This window comes from Symsagittifera roscoffensis, chromosome 1, assembly GCF_963678635.1.
Source record: "Symsagittifera roscoffensis chromosome 1, txSymRosc1.1, whole genome shotgun sequence".
In the NCBI taxonomy this organism is placed as follows: domain Eukaryota; kingdom Metazoa; phylum Xenacoelomorpha; order Acoela; family Convolutidae; genus Symsagittifera; species Symsagittifera roscoffensis.
Genome location: NC_087062.1, coordinates 21,012,327 through 21,025,484, shown reverse-complemented (window position 1 = coordinate 21,025,484; position 13,158 = coordinate 21,012,327).

Below are 13,158 nucleotides of genomic sequence, written 5' to 3'. Positions count from 1 at the left end.
TATCACTGCAGCTTGGAGAAAGACATCTTTGGATGAGCTTCCTGGTAGTGGAAAATTTGGACGAATCCGGCCAATTCATCCTGGGGAGGGACTTCGTACGCAAATTTGATGTCACGATCGACCTCAACGACGGGTTGATTAGGATCAAAGATCCTGAGAGGAAGTATGAAAAGAAACCTCTTAATAAGATCTTAATTAACCAGGCTAATGTGCCGATTTTTCTGGATCAAAAAATTAGATTGAAACAAAACCAAGCCGTGGTAGCGACGTTTAGGATGAGGAATCTAAATGATCTCAGTAATGACAGACAGGTGTGTCTGGTACCATATCCAAACAGTAAGAGCTCGGCTGTTTTAGGAAGAACTTTCTCACTCACTCCGAGCGGACTGTGTGTGAGTGTGTTGTTGAACAAAGAAGCAACCACAGTGACAATACAGAGGGGAAAGAAACTTGGCTACGCATTGCCTCTGAACATAGACTTTCAGAGTGTGGAGAACTTGAAAAAGTTTGATGTAACTAAATGCCCCTTGCACGCGAATCAGGAATGTATACTGAAGAGAATAAGTGAATTGAACTCTTCTAAGAAATTGTTTTCAATGAAATCGGAAACAGATGATGGGTTGTCTAGTTGTTCGAATTTTCCCGAGAGACCGACAGAAACAGAGTTAGCAGCAAATAAACATGTCCTGCCCCAGATAGAACATCTGAAGGGTAGAATATCAGACCAAGAACTAAATTCGCTCAGGGTGGTGCTAAATCAGAATGCAGACGTTTTTTTCAAAGCATAAGGCCGACATAGGTTGCTGCAATTTTGTAGAACACGAGATTGAGATAGAAGAGGGCTCGGTACCTCATAGGGAAGGGGCGAGGAGAATGACCCCACTTAAGTCAGAGGCGTGCAGGAAAGAAATCGAGATGTTAATGGAGTACGACATGATCGAGCCGTCGAGGTCCCCGTGGGCTTGTGGCGTGGTCATGGCTAAAAAGAAAGGGGGGCAACTCAGGTTTTGTTGTAATTTCCGTTACTTGAACGCAGTGACGATAAAGGACGCATACCCGATTCCCCGCATCGATGAGAGCCTCTCCAAGTTGGGGGACGCGAAGTTCTTCACGACATTGGTTTTGGGCTCTGCGTTCTGGCAAGTGCCACTCAGAAAGCAAGATCGTGAGAAAACGGGCTTCGCGTGCGAGCTGGGATTGTTCCAGTGGAAGAGGATGCCGTTCGGATTGTGCAACGCGACCGCCACATTCCAGCGACTGATGGCCCATGCACTCACGAGTGTAACAAACAAATACGGGAACCGCATCATTTGTAATGTCGATGATTTCGTTATAGCAACACCAACCCTGGAGGATCATACAGAGGTTGGATGAGGTGTTTACTTGCATGAAACAGGCGGGCCTGAAGTGCAAACCCTCCAAGTGTGAAATCCTTAGAGACTCAATAAAGTATCTGGGCCGCCTTGTGGATAAGCATGGTGTGAGACCGGATCCCGAAGCAGTCGAGGCGGTCTTGACCAGGAAGGCACCTCAGACAGATACACAACTGATGAGCTTTTTGAGGTTTGCTAACTATTATCGAGAGTTCATCAAAGGATACGCCGATGAGATATACCCCAAGCAGCAGTTGATGAAAAATAAGGGCAAAAAATTCACTTGGACTGATGAGGCACAAGTTTTATTTGAAAACATTAAACGTGAACTTTGCGAGGCACCGGTCCGCGGTATGCCAACAGAGAAGGGGATGTTTGTGTTAGACATGGATGCATCAGTGGTTGCGATATCAGGCAAACTTCACCAGGAGTAAGAGTGGAACGGGAGAACGGTTCTCCGTCCGATAGCCTATGGAAGTAGGGTCCTGAGCGATACTGAGATGAAGTACGGCGCACCAAGGCGGAACTGTTCTTGGTCATCACTTTCGTGGAAAAATACAGGGCCTACTTGGGTAGTACTCCCTTCAAGTTGCGTGTGGATAATCGCGCCCTTACCTCGCTGAAAACCTATTCGATGGACCAAAGTTATATTGGTCGTTGTATCGTGCTCCTGGATGGATACCACATGATCATAGAGTACCGTACTCGTGACAAGCACCAGAATGCTGATAGCCTCAGTAAAAAGACAGAATTCTATGAGCGCCTAGAAGAGAAGCAGGCCAATCAAGCAGAAATCAAAGACGGATTTTCATTTCTAGATAAGGAGACCTACGATAAACTACCACTCACCAGGTGGCTGGACATGTCAGGGCACCCCATACCAGGACAACTTGAACTTCTGGTGTAGACGGCCGCTGAAATAAAGGTATTGGCCAGGGGTGATCATCCTGTCCCGCTGGATCTGCTAGTCCGCTCCAATCTGGTGCAGCAAGAGCTTACCAGGCTGGGTATAAACAGCATAGCCCTGCTAAGTAGGAAAGTGAAAATGGCGCCGGACGTCATGGGGAAGCTCCGTGACTTGCTGGATAGAGTAGTGGATAGGCGTGATCGTGAGTGGATGGAACGGGATTGCCGGTCGATGGTGAGCCAGCTGGTGAACTCAATACCGAAGGATGTCTTGTTGAGGACTTCGTTCACAGAACACGGGACATTGACCCAGGTCCAAGTCACTGAAGATGTCAGGGTCAAGGCGAAATCTAGCTTTACGAGAAAAGTACAATTTACGGATGCAAGGGAACAGTACGAACCGAGCTTGGGTTGCTCATCCGGGGACGAGACAATGTCCGGGGAGTCAGGCACTTTCGAGCCCGTACAGGACGGCTTGTCCGGAGAGACAATGTTGGGACAACCAAAGGACAGAATTTTGTCCGGGTAGCCGTATTCAAAGCGACCAGGGGGCAGAGTTTTGTCCGGGGAGTCGAGAAACATCACAGACAGATTGGAACATAATGATGTGGAATCCATCGGCTCGAGTGACGACTCGAGGCCCCAGTCCTGGAAGAACACATCTGAGACCACTTCCAAGTCTGATGCTTCGAAGATTGCTATTCAATCCTTGTTGGTGGAATGGAAGCAGCGCGGGCTGGACCGGAAAATGCATCAGGACCCGGACAGAGACAGTTGTACCTCCGATGAGGAGGGCACTGTAGTGGATAATGCCGCCGATGAGCTTGAACTGATAGCAGTGTCGAAACGCCCAACCAGATTACTACCACATGGTACGGTTGTCCGTACCAACCTGGAGCCATCTGTGCAAGAAGCAACACCTTTGAAGAAGATATGGTGTGTCAAGTTGATGGATGATGCCCATGCCCCGGAGGTAATAAGTGGACAATTGAACGTGGTAAAGACTTATCTAAAAGCCAGATACCGGCTGTTGGATCTCCTAAGGGCTGAACGAAATGACAGGATGACGAGCAATCTGAAAAGATGGATCCAGAACGGGGCACCTGACAAAGGAGATTTAGAGGAAGACAGCTATAAGATTTTGAAGCAATTTCACATGAAGAGAAAAGATTTGTTGTACCTGAACAAAGACGGAATCGTAGCCTGTAAACGCAAGGAAGAGGATAAGTTCCTTTACAAGTATAATTGAATAGTGTTACCGTAGTTATACCAGACCGAGTTGCTGTTTCGTTCACATGATCAGATGGGCCATCAGGGCGTGGACAAAATGTACAACAGGATTCAGATACGATTCGAATGGACTGTTTTGAAGAAGGCTTGTGAAAAGTGGATCTCTGCATGCTTTTTGTGTCAACAGGCAAAGGACCCCAGGAAACTAAGGTTCCCCCTGCAGTCAATAGAGTAATCGGGATTCAACGAAGTAGTGCAAATTGATCATCAGAAAATATGCATGACAGCCATGGGCTACAATCAGGTGCTGGTAATGATCGATCATTTCACGAAATATGCAGAGGCAGCCCCCTGCATGACAGCATCAGCCGAAGAAACGTGCGGTCACTTGATAAATGTGTGGATAGCGAGGCACAGCTGCCCCATCACATTCCAATCGGACGATGGCAAAGCATTCGTGGGCGATCTCACGAAGGAGTTAATGAAAAGGTCGCAGGTGGCACAGGCCCTCTCGACCACTTATCACCCACAAACGAATGGCCTAGTTGAAAGGCAAAATCGCACGCTGGTATCCATGTTGAGAGTTTATTGCTCACGCTACATGGATGACTGGGATAGACTCTTGCCGCGGAAACCGGAGAATTGGAAACGGAAGGCGAGAACGCTAAAAACCACCTTTTGGACGAATTTTTGAACCTTATTTTGACTAACCGAACCATTATTCAAAGATTGTCGTCATAACGGACAGCGATTTCATACTCACGGAACGTACATGCGCTATAGCGATAACCGCGGATGTAAGCTTCAAAACAGTACTATCGGCTGACTTTAAAAGAGAGTATGAGAATATCGAGTTTTTATGGAAACAGAGGCCTGGTTTGGGAGGGATGATAGCGCTGCCCCCTGTTGCATCACAGATACCAGGGAATTAATTGTGTTTCCTGGTTACTAAGGCCGCTGATAAGCAACACGTGAATCCAGAGAGCTTGGTATTGGCCTTGACTCGACTTAGGGATTTTCTGGTTGAGAGAGGAGTGACCTCTCTCTCGTTACCAGTCTATGATCCCAATAGGGGAAAGCTACATCCGAGAGAATTATATGCCCTTGTACACGTGATATTTTCGGAAACTACACAAAAAGTACTATCTGAGCATATGCTAGGAGTTGCATTCGGCGATAAGTGGTTTTTATTAAGTTTACTTTATAGGCATTAAGATTAAGTTTTAGGCTAGCTACTAGGAATTATGTTTTTATGTAATAGTGTGAATATGTGATGCTTATGTATTATGTTATAGTTAGGTTATGCTTTATGTGATGTTTGTATCATAAGATACCTGGAACACTTGGGGTAGTGAAGGTGACACCGCTCATTTGTGTTACCTTGATAAAGTTGCAGGTGGACGATCCACCTCGGTGCTAGTTTTTAACTCAAGAACAAAAGAGAATTTCAATGGATCGTTTTTAAAAGATGTGAATGATGTTTTATCCTGGAAATGGGACGGCATGAACTGATGGTTTTAAGTCGTGACTTGCTTTTTGGATCTTGATTGATCCAATTTTGTTTATTGAATTTATTAAATCAAAAGGACACGACGACGAAAGATACACGTTAGAAAGATGGGTGACACGAATGATTTGATGGAATTTCTCTCAGCGAGTCTAGGAGCGTTTCTGGACGAGATATATCAGCGGCTGATTAACTGTGACTTTACACAAGAAGACCCGGGAATGGCGATGTTTGTGGTCGCGCTCCTCAACGCGTTAGGACGAGAGGGCCGAGGGAATCACCCCACAGAAATAGTGTTGATGCTGGGCTTCGGTGAGTCCGGGACCGCCGAGAAAGGTCGAAACCGACTGATGAGATGGCGGCGAGGAGAAATGTCTGTCCACGATTTGGCTCGTGAGCCGGGACTAGGCGAGTAGAGGGATCACCGGCTAGGTGAGATGCCCCTACCTGATCAACCTGTGCAGCCACTCATCGGAGCAAAAAGACTACGTGATGGCCGGGCCCGTCACACTCAGTAGATTTTCCAACAGCTGCTCCTCCACTGAAGAGAGTGAGGATGAACGAGATAGAGATCCCGACCTCGGAGACGATTGAGACGTTGGAGAAAAAGGATAAGGATCAGAGCGAGCTGTGTGCCAAGCTGCAGGAGTACAGGGCAATAGCTCCAGAAAGAGACGAATGGAAAAAGAAATTCGAAGATCTGCAAATGGCCTTCAAGGAAGAAGAGATGAAACACCTGAAGGAGCTATATATGGCAAGGGTGAGCCAAGTGTCCCAGAGGGATCCAAAGACACACGTTCCAGGACGAAGGCACAGGAGCTGTGCGCACCGAGCGAGCCCGAGGCTCCTCAGCAGACATCACAGTCTGCTCCGAACCCGAGAAATACGATACCGGATCCTTAAGACACCTATCTGGCTCACCAGTTTCAAGAGTCATTCAATCAGGTGGCCAGAGCAGCGATGAATGAGATCAACAGGATCACTAGCCGGACGCTGGGTATGGTCATCCCTTTTCAACGCCTTGATCCTTCCTCAAGTATCTTGGAGCTAATACCTCGAGCCATAGTATCAACGGGGACTACGCATGGCGGAACGACTCAGAAATCTCGCGCAGTTCACATCACGAAGAATCTAACGGTACGCAACCAGTTCGTGCAAGTAGCCGCGGAGCATCCTCGAGCTTGTTTGAATGGCATTGGCTGGAACCCCGCCATATGCAACCAGGCAATTCCCCCAGGGAGTCGTCATTTGGTTGTAGGAGATAGTTTAGTGAGGGATCTGAACGAGATCTTTGTCAAAGGTCAGACTACTGTTCTATCTTTTGGAGGAGCTTCCGTGGCTCAGGTCATCAAGATGATGGAGTTCCAGGGCGAGGATCACCTAGACACGTTGGTGATAATGCTCGGGACCAATGACGTTTCGAGGTTCCCTGTAACCCCAGAGGGCAAGTGGGAGCCCCTATTGGTCTGCCTTCTGAACGAACTGAAAGAGAAATACAGGCCCAGACTCGTGGTGCTGTGCACGATACCACAGAACCCGGAAGTGGGCACGCCGGTGGCGGATTTTATGAACGGCAACGTGACCCGGTGGAACGAGATGACCCGCAGTCTGGTGAGAAGCAATCCCAGCGAGCTGCAACTCATGGATCATAAGAACATCTCGCGCTCACCAGAGACGGTATACACTTCAACACCCAGCAAGGGAGTTGCTGGATAAACGACGTGTTCTAGACGCAGATAGGGGAAATGGAGCAACAATTGAGGACAACCAACTCACTGGCTCGGCGGACCAGTTCGACTGGAGGAGCCAGAATCACTCGCCAATCCTCGGGTCCCTGGCAATGAAAACGGGTGCAGCCGCTCCCGTTGCTCCAAGCTCGGATGTGAGAGAAAGGTGGGGACTGCTTCTCCCCCTAGAAGACAACCGTTGGAGAGCCGACTTGGGAGATCGGTTGATCAGAATCAGCTAGCTCCCAGACCTTGTCTAGGACGAGTAACCCGCCCGCCACGGCAACTCCTGCTTCTACAGCAAACTCATGGACGAGCGCCGCGCCGGCGGAAGGAGTCGAGCCAAGCAAGGTGCTGCTTTGGAACCGGCCAGACCCTAGCGGTTGGGGGCAATATAAAACGGACATGTCAACGAAATTGAACATGAACACATTGACGTGTCGAGTGGATGCAACAAGGATGATGGGTGGAGATGATCCCACAGTGTCGGGATTATATCGAATACCGGGCGTGGACTGGCTGTTAGCGGAACAGGAACAGTTTAGCTCAGCGACTACGCTCAGGTTCGTGGACCTCGATGGATTGCCTCAGGAAAATTATTTTGGGCCCTTGAATACTCGAATACGGACGTCCGTCGGAGAGCCATGGAATTGACACCACCTTCTCAGAAGGGCAAGTTACTGGTAGAGAATAAGCCCAACAACAAGCACCACAAGCTGTATAGGCAGTTCTCCAAACCAGCCGGCCAGGCACCTGATGAGTACTCGAGAGATTATCCCAAAGCGACATCGGTGGAGGGGGACGACAGGACATACGCGGGACTGAAGGCACCAGTGGGTGACAGCCTGTTTGCTGCCTATGATCCTTTGGATATAAAGGCTGCCAAATATTTGATAGTAGCCAGTTCGGACTATCTCTTCACGCCCTGTTCTCTCTTTTGGCCTGATGTGATTTTCCTGACAGCGCCTAAGTTAGACTGGGGGCAATCAGCAGGCATGACGATAAGCGTGCGGAGGGCGATCAGCATGGACCCGCAGGTGATAGTAATTGCCGGCTCGAATGACCACTTGCAGAGTAGAGGGTTGTTGTCCCGTCTGACGGATGGATCAATTCCGAGCAATGAAGTCATAGGAGAGGCTATAATGACGTTGCTCTCAGCCATCCGAGGTGGAGACATCAGTGCAGCGACACTTCACCAAGAATTTGGTGAAGATCATCTTCGTGTTATCACCGGGGTACGCCGCATTGCCTGAACCCCTACAGTTTGTGTACACGATGGTCACAACTCTGGCGGAGGGACAATTCAGCGTGATAATACCTGCGCCGAACAGGATGGTGGACCCTAGCAACTACTACCCATCCCGTTCTGAGCTCCCTGCCATCTGGTCTGACATTTCCAATGCCATACAGGGATTCAAGGATTGCAGCACAACTCGGTTGGTGCTGGATGAAGTCCTGGGGTTGGAGCTGTCCAACTTCGCCAGGTTACTGAAGTTAAGGCAAGGGGTAGATGATGATCACTTGTTAGTACAACAGGTGGCCAATGACCTCTGGTTCAGACAGATGGTTTATGCGAGAAATGAACAGGGGAGGACGGTTAGAAGGAATATGACATCTGCAGATGAGGACCTCATGGCCTTGGCCTTGAGGACAAAACCTCATACCAAGTGTGTACTTTGGGAGGGGTGGCGTTCGAGCATGCACAGGCGGTAATCAAAAAGATACACGAATATCTGAAAAACTTGTTTAACGCGAGGGAGTTAACCGGGGTATGATGTTACAATTGATGCAAGACGTGAACACGATGTCGTTGGATAACTACCAAGCTGATACTTTGGCCACGAGGGCACAATATGAGAGATAAGACGCTATCTTGGGTAGAATGGGAGTGGGATGGACGCCATCCTTGCTGTCAACGTGTTACCCGAGGGCCTCCCGGAATCTGATCGCGAGCTTTGTCAAGGACATCCGAAAACTGTCGATCGGTCTGGTATTAGCACTGTACGTGACGTTTGGTCACGAGAACTTCAAGAAGGGACCTGCGAATCTCTTCACCCAAGCGTTAGCGGACCTGAGATTGGATGGACTCCTTACCCTGATCGCCTTGACATATGGTCGGCTGGGCGAGTTGTTCGTGCTATTACGCTACCCCGAACAACTGCAGGGAGCAAGTTGAGAATTCAACGCGCAGTTGGAAACCGCCTCATACAGGAAGATGAAGGATTGGAGGAAGAGGATACTCTTGCTCCAGTACCTCCTGCAGCAGAATAGGAGTATCACAGGAGAGGACAAGGTGGCGACGGGAGCGAGTGAATGCAAACAGTAATGTGGCATGCCCTTACTGACAGATCTGGCTGTAATGATGCGGATCGATCCGCTGGCTCTGGTCCATGGACTGAGGGAGTTCGTCACGGTGGTGTACGGACCCATGATGTCATTTGCGTTCACGGACGTGCAAGTGAAGACATACAGGAAATCAGTGCTGTATGTCAACTTAGTATCGGTTGTGGATTGTTACGTGCTGAATTGGGTGGAACAGAAGGAGCTGAGAGGGTTGGCCAGTGACGACAGGCTATTCGGATAGATAGCGGAGCCAGAAAGGATGTTGATGGACTTCAACAACAACTTCAAATGCCGAATGGGCAGCGAGGACCTTTCCCATGTCCAGTTTAAACCGAAGCTTTGGAATCTGCGACCAGTGGTGAAGGATTCAGGAGAGGCGATGCGGGTCCATATGCGGGAAGCATATGCACACGTCAAAGCGAATCAGCAAGCGCGGCTTTCCGGTTCCAGGCCGCTGCCGGACCAATGCCCCCGATATCCATTGATAAAGAGAATGTTGTTGGGGGTCACGTCTCCTGTCATTGCCCTTGCATCGGAGCGGCTGGTGATGCGGAGGTGAAAAAGCGGAAGTGGAGTGAAGGGATGGAGCCGCGCTTCATCAGTTGGAACGTCTGGCCATGCATACTTTCGATTTCACGTTTACTGATGCATGGCGCCGGAAGAAGATCAAGGCACCACCTTCCAGGATGCCAGGAGTTTCCGTTGACGTGTGGAATGACGTGTACACACCAGCAGATGATTGGTCACGATTGAAGTGGCCAGGAGAAATGAAATTAAAACTATTGGAAGTGGCACGGGAATGCAGAGGAGGCATGTACGTGACGATCGACGAGCTGGCGCCATATGGCGACGAATCAGTAGAATTCCTGGTGAATGATGAGTTATTCCATCACGCAGGGGATCTGACCGTATCGGCGCGACCGGACTCGGGCACGGACATGCAGCAAAGCACTTCGGGACCTGGGCTGAGACCAGACACGAACGATGACGAAGAGATGGATCATGACGACGATCACAAGGAGGAAAAGGGAGAGAAGTCGAATGGATTGGACCTAGGAGCATTGGAGAGAGACTTGCTGGAATACCAGTTCAGTGAAGACGACGACGGGGAAGTCGATGGAAATCTATTGCTGATGACACCATCGTTTTTCATGTCCCCTACGAGGGAGGCGCCTGCCAGCTTATCCCCAGTGGATCCAATAGGCCTGGCAATGGCTTACCGGAGTAGGGACATACAGAAACTGCTCCATGAATCACTAAGGAGGAGAAGAATTGACGAGACGACGAGTGTCTCTTTCCTGATCACATTACCTGAAGAGGAGTGATAGAGATACCAGAGTGAACTTGAACGTAAGGCAGGAGTGACCTGAAACCGAGTAATCTTCATGGAAAAAACATGGGACGTGATACGCAGATACGGGACGCAGTCCGTAATGAAGGTGGGGTTAAACCAACCCATCATGCGCCAGGTTCTAGAGAAACTGATGAGCTCCGTAGAGTCTGATGTTCTGACCGAGTCAGTCACAGAGGACAGTGCCGATGATCAGCAGATTACGATAAAATTACCCGTTAGTCGAGCCAAGAAAGGAATAAAGCGGTTGAAAGGGAAGACAGGAAGCAGGACGGTGATTGAAAAAGTGGTGAAATCGAAAGCCAGTGCGGTGGTGGCCTCGTTGGCAAGAGCAACTCGGCTAAGTGAGAGTGGACAAGGAGATGGTGCGACGCTGGCCGGGGGAGAAAAGAGAACCTGATACCCCCGATGCTATTGGCAGGTTTGACCACAACGGCAAAGAGATCAAAGAAAAATGCATGGACTTTGGCGGATACTAAGCTAGAAATGGAAGTCATCAGTCAGTGTGGATCTGGAGGACTTGATGATTACAAACCCTCGCGAACCAACATGGCCCGGATGAAGCTGGAGGGACCACTCGACGTGGTCGAGTATAGTCGGATCACAGTGCCACACTCAGTCCACATTCGAGATCCAACATGGGGTTATGTAGAGATGCTTAAGGCAAGGAATTCCGCGAGAGGGCACCTGGTGGCCTGGGACGAGAAGCAAGCCATGCAGGAGTATCTGAAGGAGCTGACGGAGAACTCTAACATGAGTCGGAAAGAATACGGCAGGGTGATGTCCTCAGAGGCGAATGAAACCGGGCTGGAAAAACTGCTAGAAATCTCTTGGAGGGCGGCCCTCCAAAGATACTTCGACAAGACGATGCATGCACCTGTGACGATGGCAGCATATCTGGTCTATCCGTGTGCAACTGTTTTGCAGGTACGACTAGCCTGGTGTTTGATGGGAATCAAGAAAGCGGAATATGAAGCCAGCAACGACTCGAAATCAAAGGAACAGGAACTGGAATTGATGGAAGCCCTGCGAGTGTTAATTTCTAGAGACGATTCGGCGACAGCCTGGGCTAAGCGTAAAGATGCCTTTTGCTTTATGAGGTTCGTGGTGGATCGTATCCCCACTCCTGTGTTCGAAGAATGCATAAAGACCATTCGGCAAGGGGGAGTTGATCGTGAACAAAACTTTCTGAGGGCACTCCCAGAGCTACATCAGGACATGGCGCTGGCCATACCAAATAAAGAGTCGAAGGACATGGAAAGCTATCGCAGGTTGGAAGAAGTGAGAAGACAATCCAACAAAGAGTTGAAGGTGAGCCGGGAGTTAATTGAAGCAGTCAGGACTATGCAGTGAAGGACTATGCAACACTGGGGAAGTTGAAGTCATTCCAATATGTGTCTGGCATACCAGGGATGGCGTATAACCCCTTCGTGGATGAGGAGGCCAGGGAAGCATACTTTGACTATGAGCAAGTTGTGGTACTCGATTTCTGGGTTGAGCGAGTCAAGGAAACTGGCATGTTGATGATGGAACAATCCAAGCTGGGAATCATTTTGGAGGAACGAGTGGTCAAACCCTCGGTTCCCCAGCTGAAGGGGCAGGTGAGCTTTGATTGCGGTTCTTGGGACGATCCCTTGAAGACCAGCTTGGTAACCATAAGGGAGCTCATGAAGCCTTCTTGGTGTCCTCATCCAAACGCAGGTTTAATCTGGGATATGACAGACGATGTCACAATGGACTTGGATGATGACGCGAATCTACACGATTTAGCCATGATACACCATCTGCTGGCTCTGAAGATAACGAAACAGAAGAGCAACCCATCCACGGAACCTTCCGAGTGAAATCTCTCCGGTGATTGGTTGAGACAGGGCACCTGTCTAGCTCACAGTAGCGGGATGGACGGACACGTGTGCGACTCAGGACTTGATCACTGCATCGGGATTTTGCAGCATGACGAGCTCTATAGAATCACTGGAACGCCCAGAGCGTGTTCATGGGCTAGTGACGTCCCTTAGTGTGGAAGTGTTCCCTGGAGCGCTGCAGACTGAGCAAAAAATTGGAGGTTGGCGAGAGGCTCTGGAGAACGAGATGAATTTGAAGGACAGTGAGGCCTATTATAGACCTACTGGTTCGAAATATCTGGTGGGTTCGAGCTCTGCGCCATATTGCAATAGTAGGTACCCTACGCACATAGTGGTGATGGATGCTAGGACGCAGCAGGTGTTCCTCGACCAACTCTTCTCTGTGCCAAAGTGTGTGAGGTTGGCCAGGATGTCGGAAAGGTCATATGATTTGCTGACGAAGATCATTCGGGCCGTCCCGAAGAGATCTGAAGGCGAGTTGCAGGACGTAGTGGGCGAGGAATTCATGAGGTTGATTGAGGGTAATGTGAGTGAAATCCAGAAGAAAAAGGCGAGCGGAGCGTTACCCACTAAATTCCACACCATGGAAAAGAAGGACGATATACACAGGATTATGATGAAAGTGGAGCCGTTGCTGGGAGCTTCGGGGTATCGGACCCGAAGGAACATATTGACGACCCATGGGGAGTATCCTTGTCACTGCCTGGCGCAGACGTTACGGTACCCCAAACGCGGGAGTCTGGTGTTAGTGTGGGACGTGGAGGAGTTGTACTCCACGGGGTTGCCCGACCAAAATCAACAGGTGTCAATCGTGGTGGTTAGTGCTAAGCTGGCGGTGAGATGGTTAGAAGCTTAC